Below are 8,302 nucleotides of genomic sequence, written 5' to 3'. Positions count from 1 at the left end.
ACAATTCAACAAGAATTTGTTTAACACTTAATACTCTATATGTCAGGTACTATACAATCAGCTCTGGCGATCCAGAGACGGAATCAGACATTCCACTGAATAATGAAGTAGCATCTCTCCTTGTATGCCCCACAGAGAACTCTGAGAACCTAAAGTCTAAATGAATTTACCAACACACACCCCAAGAGTAACAGAAGGTCCATCTTCATAGTTTCCCCTCGAATAATGAAGGGGAAACTCATAAAGTTGGACTTGTCCCTGTTGGATGCTTATGAAATCACTAATTTCTCCTTTCCCTCCAAAAATAAATTCTTCATGAGCTGGATGAATTCTCATTAATTGCTGAGGAACAAAGTAAACTTTATGATGCCATATTGCCCCTGTGTGAAACCTATAAATTTTAATTACATCGATGTGTCTCTAGAAAATTTTTCTAAAAATTCATTCTTTTCTCCAAACATTGATGTTCATCTTTTATTTTCAAAAAAGGACCAAAGACATCAGCAGAGTGATGTTTTGACTTGCAAATGAGTTGTATTTAAGTGAGGGAGGGCTATGCAGAGTCATTAGCCTCAATTTTTCTTCCTGAGCCATTGGGTCCAGTGGCAAGATGTAGTTCAGGACAAGTGGATGCAATGGGATCAGTTTTTCCTAGGTCTCAGTTTTACTGAGGCATCACCCAATCATTGGCTCTTATTTTTTTTTTATAGTACAGTTACAGGTGAAGAAACTTTTTAGCATTCATTTTTTATAAGATTTCAAGTTCCAAATTTTTTTCCCTCCCTCCCTTCCCTCTTCCTTCCAAAGATGGTAGGCAGTTTGATATAGTTTATACATGTGGTATCATGTAAAACATTTCATATTAATTACAGATGTAAAAGAAGAAACAGATCAAAAGGAAAAAAGCATGAGAAAGAATAAAGTGAAAAAAATATACTTCGATTCAGAGTCCATCAATAATCATCTATCTGGTTATTTCCTGTTGTGAGACCTTTGAACTTATATTGGATCATTGTGTGCTGAGAAAGTTGTTCTTATTTTAAAGGAGACAAAATAAGGTTCTGAGTTACAAGGTTCTTACTTCCATCATTCTTACTCACCTGCATTACCCCATAAATTATTTATAATAAACACCCCAGCTTCCTAAAATTAAAATTTCCCCCTAAATTCTTTATATGGAAAACAGTTTGCAGATACTCTCTCCTTATCTCCCTGAAGGTGACTTACAGATCTATTCATTTCTTCCAAAAGGTATCATAACATGAAAGCAGACTTGGAATCAGGAATCCCCAGTTTAAAATTCCATCTCCAACATTTACTAATTATGCTACTACTTACACTCACTCATCTTCTGTTTCCTCATCTATAAAATTAAGACAATCCTAACTCTAGTACCTACCAATCTCAAGGGTTCTCCTAGAACCAAATGAAATACAAAGTCAGCAGAGCCAAATGTGGTCTGAAATCTGGTTTTGATACTTACAACTTAAGTGACATTGGATAAATATCTACATTTCTCTGGACTTCACTTCCCCACTTATAAAATCAAAGGATTCACTCTTTTATCCTTTTCTGTTCTTATATTTCACAACTTCAAACTCTGCAATCCAAGGACCCTGTTTCTCCTTGTTTCTTGTAAGCAACACTCTATCTCCTAACCCTGGATGTTTTCACTTGCTTTCCCCCCATCCCTGGAACTCTCTCAGATTACAAGCTTCTCTGGATTCCTTCAAGGCTCAGCTAAGTTTTCCCCTTCTACAAGAAATGTTTCCTAGTCTTCCTTAATGCTAGGGCCCTCCTGGTGCAGATTATTTCCAATTTATCCTCTATGTATGTTGTTTGCATGTTATCTTCCCTATTTCTCTATGAGTTCCTCTTCCTCATTCCTCTATGGTTCTTTGAGCACAGGGACTTTTTCATTTCTTTGAATGTCCATCACTCAGCATAATGCCTGACACATAATAGGCACTTAAATGCCAATTGGCCAGGCCAAATTGATTACCTTTAAATTTATGGTCCAGGGTGTAAAGTACCTTGAAAGATTAAAAATGTTTTTTGTGGGGGTTTTTTTTTGTGGGCTGAGATCATAGATTATTTCATAATTCTTGCTCCCAGAAAGCCCTTGCAACATTTTTTGCAGTAGGCTCCTGACTTCGTTTCCAAGTATCCAATAAGAAAACAGGACGTCTGTATGACTGACATCTTCTTCCCTAAATCATCAATCTCAGGTATGCTGTCTTATTTTTAAATCTCTTTTCTGTAGAGTAGAAAGGAGTACGGGAATTAGTGTGGCCACCAAAACTATTCTAGCACTTATCAGTTCCTTGGTTCTATGACATTTTCCTGTATCCAATTCAGAGAAATGAAAGAATTAAGTAACACATAATCTTCCAGATAAAATTATTCTTTCCTTTTGTCAAGAATAGATAACACTTTTAATCAGAATCTGAGAAACAGAGAGAGGCTCCACCTACCTTCAAAGAACAGAATGTGTGTCCTTTCTGGTAGACAAGTATACCTATGGATGGGTTATTAGGGTTTTTTTAAATTCTTTTTCAGCCATATAGCATTGTCTCATCCCCTGACTATATTACCAATCTCTAGATTATACTTCCCAAAAGTATTTTTAATACTTCCAAATTTGTATGTTTCCAGTATTTCTCACTATAGCCCTCTTTCCTCTTTATCCCTTTGGGACTTTAAACACAGCTACAATTCCCCTCAACACTTAACAAAGCTACTTATCAGTACCTTTGTTGATGTCTTTTTACAAGTTTCCAGTTTCTGTAACTGTCTTCTCAGCCTCACCAGTTTGAACAAGCTCTGCAAGTAAAATGTCATGAGCACCTACAGCAAAAAGCTACAGCTTCACATTTAGCTAATCTTTCTTCCAGGGACTATAGACTTCTTAACAGGCGTTATTAGGTCATTCACCCAACTACTCTTGACTATCAGTAGATAATAATAATAGCTAGCATTTCTATTGTATGTTAGGGTTTGCAAATGTATTTTACAAATATTATCTCATTTTATTCTTAAAACAATTCTAGAAGGCAGATATTATTATTATTATTCCTATTTTACAAATGAGGAAGTTAAGGTTTAGAGAGGTTAAATGATTTGTCCAGAGTCACCCACCCTAGTGTCTGAGGTCAGATTTGAACTCTAGTCTTCACTGTGCTACCTAGCTGCCCAACAGTCCCTTGTACGATTAAGGAAATTAAGGCACAGGTGAGAATTGCTCATGACCTGATTAAAAAAACATAAAAGAAGCAAGAGTTAAGTTGAATCCCTGCTTAATCCTGTTGAAATACTAGTGACACGTCAATATCGTATTTTAATCACTTGGAACATGAAGCCTCACATCACATTTTTTTTTGTTCAGTTCCTCTGTTCATAAGAAAAATATCACTCACACATAAACCAGATCTCACTGACAATCTCCTGTGAGAGATGGAAAGAGAAAGGATAATAGCCTTTTCAGGTTCGGGTTGAATGACAGTCAAACAGATCTGAGCTATTCAGATGACATCTAAATACTAGCACAAAATGGATATGTGGATTGAAGAAGAAAAATAAGATTCTTCTCTTTTTGGACCAAGAGAAAATCCATATTTTTCTATGTAGATTTTTCTTTTAATTTGAAAACATGGATTTTGTTTAGAGGCTCTTGGGAAAAGGAAGTCACACATGTTCATCATTGTCCAAGCAGGAGCTATCTAAATTATACAAATGACATTTCCTGAGCACACACTGCAGGAAGGATTTTAGAAAATTCCATTTTGAAGGTTACTTATGATCTTCAGAACAGGTTACATTAATAGGGAAAGATGATTGAAATCTATGAAATAATGAATTGTGAATATGTATATATGCAAATAAACAATGCTAAATTGAGCCACGTCTTATCTTCTATATTTCTTATCTGTTTTCAGTTATGTCCAGCTCTTCATGGTTTTTTTTTGACAAAGATACTGTAGGGGGTTTCAATTTATTTGAAGAAACTGAGGCAAATAGGGTTAAATAACTTGCCCAGGTTCACATAATAAGTATCTGAGGCCAGATTTGAACTCATGAAGATAGATCTTCCTGACTCCAAGCCCAAAACTCTATCCACTACTCCACCTAGCTACCTGAATTCTTGTCCCTATTCACCCATAAATACACTGCAGATCTATCCAGCATGGTAGGGCCTTTGTCTGGATCTATATAGACTGTAAATTCAGTATAGGATTTAGTCTGTGTGATATGCCTAATTCTTACTACATGACCAATCTGTTCCATTTTCTTTACATTTCCTTGGGAATATGTTTCACTCTACTTCTTTGAAACTATTAGCTTCAGAACACCATTAGGTGATCCAAAGGGATCAAGAGATCCATGGATATAGAAGTTAACAAGCCCTTAGAGATCAGCTAGTACAACCCCTCTTTTTACAAATGAAGACCCTGAGCCCAGTGAGGTAATAAGTGACGTGTTCAAAGTTACATAAGTAGATAAGTGGCAATGCTGAGATGCTGTCCCAAGTCTGTTGACTCAGTTCTGGGTACCAAAGAATGAGGGCATTGATTAATTGGAGAGCATTCAGGGGGCAATCAAGACAGTAACAGACCTTGAGCTCCTGCCATATCAGGATCAATCCAAGGAACAAAAGATATTTAGCCTGAAGAAGAGAAGCTGGACATAGGAGGAGAAAAGGAAGAAGGGATGTCATGCTGCCTTCAAGTATTTGAAGGACTCTCATGTGAAAGCAGGTTTGGATTCATTCTATCTGGTCCCAGAAGACTGTATTAGGAACAATGAATGACTGTGGCAAGGAGGTTGATTGAGGCTTGATGTCAAGAAAAATTTTCCTAATAATTAAAGCTTCCCAGAAGTGTAATGGGCTCAAGATATACTGGTAATATTTAACAACTAGCTCTCTAAGGGAGAAAACACAAGCTGAAATCTTTGCTATGTGTTACCTCCCCTACTAGGTGATTTCCTTGAGAATCAGGACTGTCTTACTTTCTATTTATGTCCTCAGCACTTAGCACAGTGCATTGTACATAATAAGAACTTAATAAGTACTTTGTTCATTCATTCATTCATCTTGTCATTTATCTTGTCACAACATCCTTTCCCCCTTTTGCTTTGGAGATGGCTGTTAAATCAGGGATATCATTGTTTATAGAAAGGTCGTGTCAATCACTCACCTTATGTCTCCACTCACTGTCCCTGTGACCTCCCAAACCAAAACACCCATTCTTGACCACTATCCGCCATTAAAATATGCTCCTTGAAGGCAAGAGTCATCTCACCTTTATGTGTGTGTCTCCAGCATTCAGCACAAAAAACTAACACAAGGTTAAGGCTTGATATTTTTCCTTCATGCATTCATATTTCCCAATAACATCCTCTGTTTTTGAAATTATGTTAACAGCTGCATTGTAAATAATGTAACAACAATAACAACAGAAAGAATTCAATTTCTTGGCCTTTTTGATTTCAGTCTACTGAGGCTAATAAAGTAGTTTTATGGGACAGCTAGGTGGCACAGTATGTGTTACAGCAGGAATCCTGGAGTTCAGAAGGACCTGAGTTCAAATCGGGCCTGAGACACTTAACATGTACTATCTCTTTTTTCTCATCTCTCATTCTCTTTCCTTTTTCTCCTTTAACTCTATCTCCTGTATCTTATCTCTCTTCTCTGTTTCTTCTTTCTTTCTCCACTATCTCTGTTTGTCTGTTCTCTCGTACCTTTATTTTTGATACTCTATCTTCTCTCTTTTTTATTATACATATTTATATACATCACACACACACACACACACACACACACACACACACACACACACACACACATCATTTCCATGAGTGATTTATACTTAAGGAATTCTTCTTGGGGAGGGTTCTACAAATAACAATGTTAGGGGGAAAATACTTGAAGGACCTCCTGAAGCACATCTTCCAATACTGTGACCCAACTGTAGCCTAAGCAGCAAATGGAATAGCCTAGTTTGTAGATAGGATTTGGTTTCAACTCCTGACTCTGCCACTTATTATATGACCTTGCATAATTAAAGTAAATTAAATAAGCATTATTAAATACTTACTATGTGCTAGGCACAGTCCTTAAACAAAATACAATTCCTCCCTCATTACATCTCAGTGAGTTATCACTTACTCCTCCGGAACTCAGGTTCTTGTCAAATGAAAAAGTTTTACTAAATAATTTTTCAGGCTCCTTCAAGCTCAGAATTGATGAACTAATGAGCCTTCCAATTCCAAATCTTGATCCTAAGTTTGTGTAGGCATAGAGGGAAGGCAGGTACACTCACAGACCTCGGAGCGGAGTAGGAACAGCAACAGGTTTTGAAACAATCTACTACAACTAACAATAAGTCAACATATGCTCTTTGAATAAGTACTGTTATCATGAGCCTTCCCCTCACCCTCAGATAATTGTCATTGTCTATTATATTATCTTCTAACACAAAACAATAGTGTAGATTCAACAGGGTAAATTCTTAGCTGCCTCAGTGTTAAGGACCATGTCTAAGTGAAGGGACAGGTCAATTCTCCCAGAGCTTCCACAGCTGTGAATCATAAACTTGAAGGAGTTGCAAAGCAGCCTTGGTAGATATTCCTTGTGAATTGGGAATGAAATAAATTGGAGGCAAGAAGGAAGAGGAGAGAGGTCAGAGAATAGCAACTGCCTCTCAGTCTCCTTGTATCATCATCATCATCATCATCATCATCATCATCATCATCATCATCATCTTCTTCTTCTTCTTCTTCTCTCATGAATAGATCCATTCCACAGGTCTGAATTAGACCTCCAGCAGCCACTGGCAGGTGGCTCCCTTATTACAACACCTCAGCAAGATCCCAGCTCCCATAAAATTCCAAAGGGCAGCCAGACTAGATTAAAATGTAATTGAGAAATATTTGACAAATTTTTAAATATATTTTATTATAGCTTTTAATTTATAAGATATATGCATGGGTAATCTTTCAGCATTGACCCTTGTAAAATCTTCTGTTCTAACTTTTCCCCTCCTTACCCCCCACCCCTTCCATTTAATTCTTTTTTAAAAAAACAACAAGACATAGATAATGTTAATTTGCAGTTTCTAAGTAAATATGCAGAGGCAGCTAGGTGACTAAGTGGACAGAATATTTAGAGCTGGGTCTGGAATAATGAAGTCCTGAATTCACATTCAGCCTCAGATACTTAACCAGTTGTGTGACCCTGGGCTAGTCATTTAGATTCTATTTGTGTTAATCCACTGCAGAAGAAAACGGTAAACCACTTCAATATCTTTGCTAAGAAAATCTCAAGAACAGTGTTGCTATGTTTTGATCCACAGCATCATTAGAGAGTGAGATACGACTGAATGACTGAATGAAAAAGTTGATATATAAACCTTTTTCTATTTGAGTTTGACATAACTAGCGTAGGTAACCATCTATATGATGAACAGCAACTGACTGTTTCCCATTCCACCATTATAATAAATTCTTTAGAAGAGTTGCAGCTTTTCTAGATTCATGGACTGATCCAGCTTGCTAAAAGCTTCAAGAGTTTTCCTTGACTTATGTCAAGGTTTTAATATACGGTTTTAATTTTAATAATATAGTTTTAAAAAACCCTTAGAAATTATACTGATGCTATAATTAAATATAATATGTTCATTGACATTTTATTTATTCTTACTGATTTAATCAGATATTAGTATTTTTTGGGGGAAAAAAACCCAAACATTACCAAAACTTTCCTGATGAAACTTGTTAATTTTGGCTATCTTTGTTTGGGAAGAGGTAAGCAATGTTATACAGTTTTGAATCAGGAGAGACTGATACTAAGTGAGCAAGTCAATCAACTTTTCTGAACCTCAGGTTTCTCATTCATAAAATGGAATGATAATGGAATCATGCTATCTAATATAGGGTTGTTATGAGAAAACTGATTTATAAATCTTAAACTGCTATAGAGTTGTGAATCTAAAAGTACTTTTGGGACATCCTGTATGTTTGAAAGAGATTGTCCTCCATCATTCAGTGCGTTTTAGAGATAATAATGCAAAAGGATGAGTTTAGCTTTATTGCAAACTAACAGAATTTAAGACTTCTAATCTTCAAGGTAAAAGATCAAGTCCAGCTGCTCAAAATGCAAATGGACATGCAGAAAGGATGTGACATCATAAGTAATTACAGTGGCAGTATTACTGTGCAGAATAGACTTCAGCCTTTAAAAAAAAAAAATTCTTCTAATCAAAGGTACTCTTTAAATACTGGAAGGTACACACTCAGTTATAAC

Source organism: Sminthopsis crassicaudata, chromosome 3 (genome assembly GCF_048593235.1).
Source record: "Sminthopsis crassicaudata isolate SCR6 chromosome 3, ASM4859323v1, whole genome shotgun sequence".
Lineage (NCBI taxonomy): Eukaryota > Metazoa > Chordata > Mammalia > Dasyuromorphia > Dasyuridae > Sminthopsis > Sminthopsis crassicaudata.
Note: the sequence above shows the minus strand (reverse complement) of the source record.